The sequence below is a fragment of the Nuphar pumila genome, chromosome 6, assembly GCF_984573655.1.
Source record: "Nuphar pumila chromosome 6, dmNupPumi1.hap1.1, whole genome shotgun sequence".
Taxonomy (NCBI): Eukaryota; Viridiplantae; Streptophyta; class Magnoliopsida; order Nymphaeales; family Nymphaeaceae; genus Nuphar; species Nuphar pumila.
The window spans coordinates 97,262,506-97,276,435 of NC_143254.1; the positions used below are offsets into that span (position 1 = coordinate 97,262,506).

Here is a 13,930-nt window from a genome sequence, read left to right on the forward strand (position 1 = left end):
CTTACAATTGCTTTACTTTATTATCAGTTAACAATACTGTCATGCTGAATCAAGTAACTGCATGATGTTGAATCATATTTATAATGGAAGAATGATGTACGAAATTGATATCAAGCCTTCAAATTTGAATGCTTGCTAGTTGTTAAAACATTGATTAAAAATGAAATGAAAATTTTAAACATTTTAAAAAGCTAAGTTGCTGAGTTATTTCTGTAATGAAATAATGTGCATACAATTTCAAATGTGCACAAATACAAGGCCACTAAGGCCAGTACACAATAAGCCACAAAGGCTAAGAACAAGAACTTAAGAGCACAAGTACACAAGCCACTAATGGGCTGAGCAGAAGATAAAAAAAAATATTATTTTATTCACCAAAGAATGCTCATAAAAAGCATGAAATATATGGGTGAGGTTCCCATATATTTATACAAGAAGAAGCGGAAGAAGGGAGGCCTTACCAGTTGGGACAAAAATACCCCTCATGGGCATGCCTATTACAAAAATAATAAAATAATAAGAGAAAATAAAAATTCAAAAGAAATCCTAAAATACAAACTATAGAAAATACATATGTATACTAATATATACTTATATGATGTATATACATATTAATATAAATATATATGTATGAAAAACAAATACTTTTAACACCTCTCAAACTAACGGGGAAATAACTGACTGTTTGTCAAAAGAAAAGAAAAATGCGGCGAAGACAATTCTTTGGTGAAGAAGACAACAACTTGGAACTCTGATGTCACGTATGGAAGCTCTATGATTCCTTTAAGTAATTCTTGAACGTAGCGACAATCCATCACTATGCTTTGTGTGCTAGTGGAAGATGTGGTTGCTCACAATGTAAACGACACTTTTGTTGTTGCAATACATCTTTGATGGAGTAGAGATGTGACACTTATCTTTCAGTAAACTTACTAGCCAAATAATCTCTATAGTGTGGTGGTTGTCATTGCTTGATAATATGCTTCATTTGAAGAAATCAACCCCTTTTGTTGCTTCTTACACCTCTAAGAGATAAGTGAATCGCCAAAAAAGATACAATAACTTGCAGTAGAAATACAATCATTAGGATTACCTCCCAAATATGAATCAATATAGGCAATTAAATTTAAAGATGAATAAGAGGATACAAAAAACTCTTTAGTTATGATGCCCTTAAAATATATGATAATGCTCTTAACAACAACCATGTGAACCATGGTGGGCGTATGTTGAAATTGACTCACACTGTGGACTGCATGTGCTATGGTAGGTCAAGTAATGGATAAGTACATAGGGATACAATCTATTGACGATAAGGAGTAGTGTTTTCTAAAGGAGTGCCATCATTGGCCATCATTTTTTGCATTGATAACCTTAGGAGTATCTATTACCTTTTCATCTGTCAAACCTGATTTAACAATTATTTCGGATGTCAATTTCATTTGGGATAGTACATATCCTCTGAGGGAGTATGCAACCTCAATGATTAAGAAAAATCTCAAGAAACCAAGGTCAGACAAAATTTTTCTTTAGGAACATTTTTAATATCATATATACCCTTCCTATCACTACTTGTCAGTGTTGTTAAAAACGTGCCTCAAGGCACAAAAAACAGGTCTCGCCCCAAGGAGGACACTTGTACCTTGAGGCGAATGTAAATAGCATACACCTCAGGGCAAGGTGTGCCTCTGCTTAAGGCACACACTATTTCAATATAGGTTCAAATGGGGGTCAAAGCTCCCACTTGACCCAAAATAAGGGGAAAAGAGAGGGAGGCCCAACCCTAATTAGGGTCAGAACCTCTCTCTCTCTCCATGCTCTCCCTCTCACTGTCTCTCGTTGTCTTTCTCATCTCTCGTCTCTCGCTCTCCCTCTTTCTCTCTCTCTGTTGAAAGGAAGAAGAAGAAGACGACGAAGACACAAGTACTCTCTCTCTCGTCTCTATGTTTGTTTGTCTCTCATGTCTCTCTCTCTCTCTCTTTGTGTGTCAGTCTCTCGTCTACCTCTCTCTGTCTCTCATCTCTCTCTCGATGTTGATCGGTCTATTACATGTGTGCATGCAAAAATGTGTGTGCTGATCCTTTTGATGAAATATTTGAAGATAAATGTATTTTAGTGCTTTAAATTAGGGACTTTTGTGTGTTTGTTAATATTCTTGTATTCTTTTGCGTGGTTGTTAATTTTTTGGTATTCTATTGCGTATATACTGAAATGAAATGGGGATCTTCGAAACACGAGCTTAGATTAACAAGAGCAAGTGTCAAGAATGACACTAAAGCATAACCCTTAAAAAGGGTATAACTGAAAACAAACAACAACAACAACAACTACGCCTTCATCCCAAAACAATTGGGGTCAGCGATATGAACCAAAAAAGAAATTCATTTTGGGTCTTCCACATGAATCCTTTTCCTCCAATCATTTCTATCCAACGCCATGTCCTCGGTGAGGTTCAAAGCATTCATATCCTTTCCTATCATCTCCATCCAAGTCTTCCTAGGCCTACCCCGACCTCTTTTAACTAATATATTTTCCCATTTCTCCAACCTTCTAACTGGAGCATCATTAGGCCTTCGCCGAATATGTCCAAACCACCGTAAACGATTCTCTCGCATCTTATTTTCAATGGGTGCAACACCTACCTTCTTACGTATCTCTTCGTTCCGAATCTTATCTTTTATTGTATTTCCACACATCCATCTAAGCATCCGCATCTCAGCTACACTCATTTTTTGAATATGATGTCTCTTGGCAGCCCAACATTCCGTACCATATAGTAAAGCGGGTCTAATAGTCGTCCTATAAAACTTTCCCTTCAACCGCAATGGCATTCTACGATCGCACAGCACTCCAGTAGCACTTTTCCATTTCATCCACCCAACCTTTATCCTATGATTTACATCTCCATCAATTTCTCCATACTTTTGAATGATGGATCCCAAATATTTGAAATAATCATTCACCGGTATATCTTGCTCACCAAGCTTCACTACACTCCATCACTACTTCGTTGCTTACTAAACCGACATTCCATATATTCAGTCTTACTCTTACTCAACTTAAAACCTCTAGCTTCCAATGTCTGTCTCCATAATTCTAACTTAGCATTAACCCCAGCTCTAGACTCATCAATCAAAACAATATCATCAGCAAACAACATACACCACGGTACATTTTCTTGAATTGATCTCGTAAGCTCATCCATCACTATTGCAAATAGGAAAGGGCTTAAAGCAGATCCTTGATGTAACCCAACCGTTATCGGGAAATTGGTTGTCACCCCTCCACAAGTGCGGACATTGGTTACTACTCCTTCATACATATCTTTAATTATACTAATGTACTTGAGAGAAACACCTTTCTTCATCATTGTCCACCAGAGAACGTCCCTAGCTACTCTATCGTATGCCTTCTCTAAATCAATAAAAACCATATGCAAATCTTTGTTCCTCTCTCTATATCTTTCAATAAGTTGTCTAAGAAGATGTATAGCTTCCATAGTTGATCTTCCAGGCATAAAACCAAATTGATTCTCCGATATCATGACAACCTTCCTCAACCTAGACTCAATCACCCTCTCCCAAAGTTTCATAGTATGACTCATGAGTTTTATACCACGATAGTTTGTGCAATCTTGTATATCACCCTTATTCTTATATAAAGGCACCAAAGTACTCTTCCTCCACTCATTAGGCATCTTATTTGTTCGCCAAATCAAGTTAAAAAGATTTGTCAACCATTCTAAACCTTTCTCTCCCAAGCATTTCCAAGCCTCGATAGGTATACCATCTGGGCCAACTGCCCTTCTTGATTTCATTTTCTTCAAAGCCTCTGCAATTTCTTTCTTTTGAATCTTGCGCATGAAGTCACGATTTATCTCATGAAAAGGAATGGAGAAGTCTCCAAGATCTTGAGCATGACTATCATTAAATAGCTTATCAAAATAATCTTTCCATCTCTCCTTAATCTCCTCATCTTTGACTAAAACCCTTTGCGTTTCATCTTTGATACATCTAACCATACCCAAATCCTTCGATTTCCTATCTCTCATCTTTGCAAGCCTATAAATATCCTTCTCGCCTTCTTTGGTATCCAACTTGTCATAAACCTCCTTATATACCTTAGCCCTCGCGTTTCGAACAACTTTTTTAGCTTCCTTCTTTGCTATCATATACTTCTCCAAATTCTCATTATCACGACTCTTACTTAGATTTCTATAACACTCTCTTTTAACCTTAATAGCTAATTTGACATCCTCGTTCCACCATGATGTATCCTTACCTAGTGGTGCACCGCCTTTAGACTCACCCAATACCTCCTTAGCTACTTTTCTCATACCACCCGCTATCTTATTCCACATTGATTCTGAATCCTCCTCGAGACACCAATCAACTTCCTTAACTACCTGCTCTACAAACATTCCTTGTTTAGCTCCTTTCAGTGCCCACCACTTAATTCTAGGATCTATCCTATGTCTATCCCTTTTGCGGCATTGTCTAATTCTAAGATCTAAAATTAAGACTCTATGTTGTGTAGCTACACTTTCTCCTGGTATAACCTTACAATCGATGCAACAACCCCTATCTCTCTTTCTAAGTAGGAAAAAATCTATCTGACTCGTATTAACCCCACTTTTAAATGTTACTAGGTGAGACTCCCTCTTCCTAAACCAAGTGTTTGCTAAGATCATATCATAGGACAAACAAAAATCTAAAATCCTTTCTCCACTTTCATTTCTTTCTCCTATACCATAGCCTCCATGGATATTCTCAAATCCATCCCTACTAATGCCTACATGTCCATTAAGGTCACCGCCGATGAAAAGCTTTTCTCCATAAGATGTCTCTTGTACTACTCCATCTAAATCTTCCCAAAATTGATGCTTAATGGAATCATCTAAACCTACTTGAGGTGCATAAACACTAATAATATTAATAATATCCGTACCTAATACTAATTTAATAAGTAAAATTCTATCACCCTTCCTACGGACCTCAACTACATTATCTATAAACTGACGACTCATAACAATCCCTACTCCATTCCTATTCCTATTTATTCCTGTATACCAAATCTTATATCCCCAAGGTTCTATCACTTTAGCTTTCTCACCTACCCATTTGGTCTCTTGAAGACATAAAATATCAATCTTTCTCCTACACATAACATCTACTAACTCTACCAACTTACCATTTAAAGACCCTATGTTCCAAGTGGCTAACCTAATTTTATGGTCTTGGACTAACTTCTTTACCCCCACCCGTCCAACAAAGTGAGGGAACCCTTGCCTATTTGACACCACACCCGGGCGCCGGTGTGACGCGTCGCTTCTGGGCGACGACCTAGCAACCCTTGCACATTTATCACTGCCTCCGGGCCTAGAGAGTACAACGCGTCGCTCAGTAGGGAACGCCCCAACGAAATTCTCATATTGGTTCATTTTCATAGGATATGACAAAGTTTTTATGCTGGCTGTCACAGGCCTACCGCAACCCTCCTCCTTTATCCGGGCTTGGGACCGGCAGTGTATAACTACATAGGCGGAGTTAATAGAAAATAACTGGAAACAAAATAAAAAATAACTGGAAACAAAATAAAAAATAAAAATGTATTCTTTATTGATATGAAAAACCAATTGCTTAAGAAGCATTGGAGTTAAATACAAGAGGGGCTGCACCCCTTTATATACACAGCTGAAAGAGGACTCAATAGAGCTGTTGGGCACAATCCAACAGCTCTATTGCTAGTCAAGTCTGGACAGGACTTGACTAGCAACAGTCATTCTAGTTCAAACTGAACTAGATGACATAAAGACAAAAAATAAAAATAAAGGAAAAAAATTACAGAAAAGAAAGAAATGAAAAATGTATTTATATATATATAATAATATAATATTATTATATATACATATATATACAGTTTTACATTTTAACACCCCCCCTCAAACTTACGGTACAATGAGCGAAAGTTTGTCTAAGAAAAAGTGAAATCGGGGAGCAGCGAGAGGCTTTGTAAAGAAGTCTGCTAATTGATATTCTGAAGTGACATATGGCAGATCAATTATCCCGTGTAGATATTCCTCTCTGACGTAGTGACAATCCATTTCGATGTGTTTGGTGCGTTCGTGTAATGTTCTGTTACTGGCAATGTAGATCGCACTTTTGTTGTCACAACACATTTGTGAAGCCTTTGTTGCTTCAACTCCCATGTCAGCAAGCAGTCGTCGGAGCCAAACTACTTCCATGGTCGTGGTTGCCATGGCTCTGTATTCAGCTTCGGTGGATGAGAGAGATACCTTCTGCTGCTTTTTACACCTCCACGAGATTAATGATTCCCCTAAAAAGACACAAAAGCCAGTGGTTGAGTGTCTGTTATTGGGATCACCTCCCCAATCAGCATCAGTATATGCAATTAAATCAAGAGAAGAGGAGGAAGATAAGAAAAGTCCTCGTGAAAGAGAGGACTTGATGTATCTGATAATACGCATGACTGCTCCCATATGAACAGAAGTAGGAGCATGTTGAAATTGACTTGCTGTATGAATAACATGTGCTATATCTGTTCTGGTAATGGATAGATAGGATAGTGCCCCGACAAGCTGTCTGTAAGGAGTAGGGTCTACAAGAAGTTCTCCATCATCAATCTTCATTTTAACATTAACAATTTCTGGAGTGTCGACTTTCTTATCATCAGTAATACCAGACCTGAAAACAATATCAAAAGCAAATTTAGTCTGAGATAATAATTATCCTCTAGGAGAATAAGCAACTTCAATGCCTAAAAAATATCTCAACAAGCCCAAACCAGTCATTTCAAAATGAGATTTAAGAAGTGTTTTGATTGTTTCAACTCCCTGTTTATCGCTTCCGGTGATGATCATATCATCCACATAGAGAAGAAGCACAATGATCCATGCATCAGAATTCTTAATAAACAAAGCAGTGTCAGTTAAACAGAATTGAAAACCAATATCAATCATAACACGACTAAACCTATCATACCAAGCTTTTGGTGCTTGTTTAAGTCTATAAAGAGCTTTTTCTAAGCGAAGGACTTTACCCTTAGGAATACTTAGACCAGGAGGGGGTTCCATATATACTTCTTCAACTAGCTTTCCATTTAAAAAAGCATTTTTGACATCCATTTGAAAAATAGACCATTTTTTGATAGAAGCTAAGGCAATTAAGGTTCGGACAGTAGTCATACGAGCCACCGGAGCAAAGGTTTCTTCATAATCAATCCCATATTCTTGGGCATAACCTTTGGCTACTAAACGGGCTTTATATCTTTCAAGAGTACCATCACTCTTGGTTTTAATTTTATAAACCCATCGACATCCTATAGTTTTCTTCCCTGGAGGAAGATCTTGAATATTCCATGTAGAAGCCTTTTCAAGTGCATCTAATTCAGCTTTCATGGCTTCTATCCATTTGATATCATTTTTTGCTAGAAAATATGTGGATGGTTCTTCATATGAGTGAATTAATGCAATAACTGTCCTATATGTGGGTGAGAAAGACTCGTATGATACAAACTTTCCTGGAGGCCTCGAGATTCGGGTTGATTGTCTAGTTGGAATGTTAGAATATTTCTCAAGTGCACATGGAGGATTAGACTCTTGTCGCCTGGAATATTGAATACTAGTATCTCTATGAACTTCTTCATTTTCAACATTAAGATCAATAATTCTTTGATCATCATCAAAGTTACAGTCAAGGTCATATTCATCAGATGTTGATGTTAGATCTAGCAAAAAGGAGTACTCAGTGACGTCTTTTAATTTTCTAAAATCAAAGAAGCTCTCCTTTTCAAGAAAGGAAACATTTCTAGATACATATAGTTTATTATTTTTGAAGTCAAAACATCTATAACCTTTCTGGTTTTCAGCATATCCTAAAAAGGCACAGGGAATCGCACGAGGGGAAAGTTTATCATTTTTGTCATTAAATATGAAACATTTGCACCCAAATATTCTTAGTCTAGAGTAGTCTGGAGAAATGTACATAAGTTTTTCAATGGGAGTGATATTTTGTAACGAAGAAGATGGCATCCTATTAATGAGATAGGTGGCAGTTAAGGCAGCTTCTGCCCAAAAGTCTTTCGGGACTTGATTTGCTATTAATAAAGTCCTATTGGTTTCTATAATATGACGATGTTTTCGTTCTGCCAATCCATTTTGTTGAGGTGTATAAGGACAAGATCTTTGATGTGTGATGCCATGCAATTTAAGATAATTTTGAAAATCTGTGGATAAAAACTCTCCCCCTGAATCTGTGCGAAAAATAGTAATATCATTTTGAAACTTGTTTTTAACCATATTATGAAAAGTTTGAAAGTATGAAAATACTTCAGACTTATGTTTGAGAAAGTACATCCACGTATGTCGGGAGAAATCATCGACAAAAATAACATAGTAAACAAATCCTCCTTTAGAAATTACTGGTGCAGGACCCCAAACATCCGAGTGTATTAATTCAAGTGGTATTGAAGAGAAAAAGGTTCTGTTCTGAAATGGTAATCTTTTCATTTTGCCGAGAATACAATCTTTACAATCAAATGATTCAGAGTTACAAAATTTCCCTAGATTTGGAAAATGTTGGATTTTGGCTATATGTGGGTGACCAAGTCTCTTATGCCACAGTTCCAACTCTATTTTTTGAATATTATAACAAAAAGCTTTCTTCGGCATTTCCAAAAAATCCATGTAATAGAGTCCTCCTTCTCTATGGCCTTCCCCAATCAGCTTGCCTGACTGGCGATCCTGTACCCAACAACCATGAGAAGAAAAAGAAATATTACTCCCATAATCAGAAATTTGAGATACAGATAAAAGATTTAAATTTAATTTGGGAACATGTCTAATTTCTGGAATAAAAATTTTTTTTGTTTTATAAATTTTTTCAAAATTTCCTATTCCTTCTATTTCAAGAGAAGTCCCATCAACAGTAAAGACCTTTGACACACTTGTTTTATTTTTAACACATTTGGATAGACTTTGATTATTTGGGGTCATATGAAAAGATGCACCAGAGTCAAGAAGCCAAGAAATTTTACCTAGATCAGAAAAAGATGAGGCTGCTGCGCCGGTTGAAGCTTCAGATGAGGAAGAGACACCTTTGATGAGAGGCTGAAGAATCTCCATTAGTTGGGCTAGGGAAACTGGTGCATCCTGATCTTTAGGCTCCGATCCAGCAATTGCAGCTTTTTTTTCTCTCAGCTCCTTAAGTTTGGGACATTGTGGCCTGTAGTGTCCCGGTTCATGACAGTGATGACAAATAACTTTCTTCTTATCATAGTCACCATTTTGTCGGTTAAATTGAGGAGGCCTATATGATCGAACATGATTCCCTGGTCTAGACACGGCTAAAACGGAATCATCTTCAATTTTTAAAGAACCTTTCCGGAGACGATTTTCTTCCATTGTTAACTCTTCAATAGTTTCAACAATAGAAGGAATTTTTCCCCGGTGAAGTAGGGCCGATTTAGTGGTTTCAAATTCCGGCCTTAATCCAGTGATAAACTGGTAAAAATGTTCAGCATCGAGTTGTTTCTGACGAAGCTCGATGTCGTCGGCACAATGCCACTTTGGTTCTAAAAGGAAAAGTTCTTCCCAAAGTTCGGACAACCCATTGTAATATTCACAAATAGTTTTGTCTCCTTGTGTCATCATTCGAACTTTTTCTTGGAGGTTGCACACGTGTGTAATATCTTTAAGGGAATACATATTCTTAAGGTATTCCCATGCCTTATCGACATGATCAAATTTGGCAAGACTTGAGCATTTTTTAATGTCAACGCTATTGATAAGCCATGACATTATCTTCGCATGAGATATTCTCCATTCTTTCCATTTCTTCTCGTATGAGGCAATAGCCTTGATTTTCTCTTCTTCCGATAGAGGGGCCTCTTTATCTCCCTCCTTTTTAGTAAGAGATAGCTTAGGTTCCGAATCGGAACCATCCACAATCCCCTATAAGCCTTTTCCCCATATATGGTGCTTCATGATTGAAGCCCATGTTACATAGTTCGTATCGCTTAGTTTCATAGGCATGATGGTGACTTTATCATTGTCATCCATCGATTACAAGGAGAGAAAGAATAGGGATAAAAGAGAAACAAGAAGGAAAATGAAAAAGAAAGAAAAAAAAAACAATACAACAAGATGTGAAATCTTCTCCAATGAAGTGATAAAACACTTCTCTTCAAGTGGCGAACACTTTTGCAAACGGGCATGGAAACCCAGGCAACTTTTCCTCAAGATTTAGTACTTCCGCGGCTCTGATACCATGAAATGAAATGGGGATCTTCGAAACACGAGCTTAGATTAACAAGAGCAAGTGTCAAGAATGACACTAAAGCATAACCCTTAAAAAGGGTATAACTGGAAACAAAATAAAAAATAAAAATGTATTCTTTATTGATATGAAAAACCAATTGCTTAAGAAGCATTGGAGTTAAATACAAGAGGGGCTGCACCCCTTTATATACACAGCTGAAAAAGGACTCAATAGAGCTGTTGGGCACAGTCCAACAGCTCTATTTAGAGCTGTTGGAATGTGTCAGTCCAACAACTCTATTGCTAGTCAAGTCTGGACAGGACTTGACTAGCACCAGTCATTCTAGTTCAAACTGAACTAGATGACATAAAGACAAAAAATAAAAATAAAGGAAAAAAATTACAGAAAAGAAAGAAATGAAAAATGTATTTATATATATATAATAATATAATATTATTATATATACATATATGTACAGTTTTACATTTTAACATATACATGCAAAAATGTGTTGGCTGACCCTTTTGATATAGTGTTTTGTGAAGATAAATGGATTTTAGGGATTTAAATTAGGGGCTTTTGCATGTTTGTTAATATTCTTGCATTCTTTTGTGTGTTTGTTAATTTGTGGCATTCTATTGCATATATACATGCAAAAATGTGTTGGCTGACCTTTTTAATATAGTGTTAGGTGAAGATAAATGGATTTTAGGGCTTTATATTAAGGTCTTTTGGGTGTTTATTAATATTCTTGCATTCTTTTGTGTTAATTTTTTGGCATTCTATTGTGTATGTACATGCAAAAATGTGTTGGCTGACCCTTTTGATATAGTATTTGGTGAAGATAAATGGATTGTTGGCATTTCTTTTATTTACTTATATTTTTAGATATTTTTTAAAGTTTTTTTAAAGTTTTCAATTTTTTTAGGCTTATGCTTTACACCTCGAGGCTTATGCATCACCTCAGTTTTTGGAGTGCTATGCTACGCCTCAACGCTTTTCACAACATTGCTACTCGTGATAATCATGTCATCGACATACAATAATAAAATAATTATGCATGTTCTTGTATTTTTAACAAAGTGAGCAATGTCAGTATAACATGAAACAAAACCAATATCTGTCATTACCTTACTAAAATGATCATGCTAGGCCTTAGGGCTTTGTTTGAAACACCATACAAAGCTTTCATAAGTTTAGGCACCTTACCTTTCTCAATATCATACCTTGGAGGAGGATTCATATAAACTTTTTCATTAAGTTCTCAATTAAGAAAATCATTTTTGACATTTAATTGATAAATAAGCCATTTTTTGATAGAAGCTATAACTATTAAGGTTCTAACACTAGTCATCCTAGCCTCCAGTGCGAAAGTTTTCTCATAATCAATCCCATATTCTTGTATCTTTTAGCAAGTAACCTAGCCTTGTATCTTTCAAGAGAACTATCACTCTTAGTTTTCATTTTAGGTACATGCCTACAACCTATGACCTTCTTTATTAAAGTTAGATTTATTATTTTCCATGTGTTGGCTTTACAAAGGGCATCTAGTTCAAGTTTATTGCTTATACCCATTGAGAGTGGTTGTTGGTTTCACTATAGTTAGAAGGTTCATAATAAGAACGAATAGACATTAGGCAAGCCTTAAAATTGGGTGAAAATGATTCATATGACACAAATTGTTAAGATTGTGTATCTAATATATGTATGTAAACTAAAATACCCATCATGGGTATTTTGGTCATTTTACTTTGTAATAGTGGTCAGGGCATTAGGGACTGACTGTTTTTTGTTTTTATCTTTTTTGTTGTACATGATAGGGACAACTCCAACTAGTTGTTGGAGTTGCTCCCAACTGTCACAATTAGGGGTTCTCCCCTTGTATCTCTTTATGCTTTCTCAAGCATTTTGTAATACAAAAGCATCTATGTCACAGGGATTCGGCCAGACAGCGCGGGTGCGGCACCCAGTGCGGTCAACCCGACCCTGGGTGCGGTCAATGCACCTAGGGTCATTTTGGTCCATTTTTCGATTTTTTTTAAAAATTTTGCCCTAAGAAATGGGCTGCAGAATTTAAAATAAAAAATTCTTGGGAGGGGCGCTGCCGCCCTATAACCCCCCGCTAGGGGCGGCTCCCCCTGGATCCCCCGCGTCGGGGGGAACCCTCAGACCCCCCTTATATATATATATTTGCCGCACCCCCGCACCCAAGGTTTTTTAAAGTGCCGCACCCCCGCACCCATGTGACATTGAAAAGCATTTATTTTTTATTCTCTTGGCCCTTGTTTGGGTGATGTGCATTGACCCATAAATGGTTCTTTGTGGGTTGGTTGTGTTCTTGTAAGACCATAAGAGACACTCATTTGCTTTTGCTCTTATTTCATTACATGGTACCAGAGCCTTGGTGCTCTTGGATTATGATTCATTTGGAAAGGCCAAGAGGAGGATCACGAGATTGGTAGAGCATCAGTTCGTGGGATCATTGCATTGAGAAGCGCACCATCAAAGTTCGCTTTCACAAAATTCTTGCTACCTTCTCTTTTCTCTCTATCTCCCTCTCTTTCTCTCATTATTGTAAAAAATAGAGGATTAAAGAAATGTGGTCATCTCCATTCTCGTGAGACTTAATGATACTGTGACGTGGGTATTCATAGAAAAACATAAAATATGAGAAAAGGGTTTATGGGGTTTGGTTGATGATACCGAAAGAGAGCTTAAACTTATACTCACCAAGATGAAAAATGAAAAAAAGTAGCTCTTCAAGGAGAAAAGATATCTAAGGCCATCATCGAATACGCGAAAAAATGGAAATAATAGAGGATGAGTCATTCCAGGATAATTGGATGACTCATCAATAGTGTTACATCAAAAAATGCTCTAGCTTAGCAAGATTTGATTTTGCTATTGATGCATGGAAGTATCTTGAAGATATGTATAGTCTCAATGATATAACTTACCTTAGTTGTCAAAGGCACTAGGCGGAGCCTAGGCGGTGAGCTCCTAAAAAGACTAGGCGAGGCCTAAGCAGACTAGGCGGTACCCCAAATAAAAAATAAAAATAAAAATAAAAAAAACATACAAAATATGTAAACAAGCTACTAAAATTAATAACAAACATGTATACAACATAAAATCAATCAACAATAAGCAATAAACAAATAATATGTTGTCGAACACTGTAAAGCAATTATATTACATAAAAACAGTCAAATAGATAACTCCTACGCTTATAGATTATATGTGAATTAGGTACACAGATATGTATATATATAATTATATATATAATATAAACATATAATATTATAAATTTATAATATATGTTTATGATATGTTAATATATATAATTATATACAATTACATAGAAAACATATATATGTGTGCAACTGCGCATCAGACCAAAAGACTACCTAGGCGGCGCCTTGGCTCTGCCTTTGACAACTAAGTGGATGGGTGAAAGGAGGAGGAAGAAGAAAAAAATAAGGTAAGAAAGAAAAACAAAAGAAGAAAATGAGAGAATAAAAAAAGAAAGCTTTTAGGGCGGGAGGAAGAAGAAAAGGAAAAAAAGAAAAGAAAGAAAAGAAAGAAAAGAAATTTAAAAAAACATGACAACAATGTCGCATTAGCGTAGGCACAACTTTTGACAACTAATTAAC

At 36.5% G+C, this 13,930-nt stretch overlaps 1 protein-coding gene across 3 annotated transcripts in view; it reads left to right on the forward strand.

Moving 5' to 3' along the window:
• LOC149835318 (uncharacterized) overlaps window positions 1-13,930 on the forward strand; it is a 74,676-nt gene that overhangs the window by 38,233 nt on the left and 22,513 nt on the right. The window lies entirely within an intron of this gene.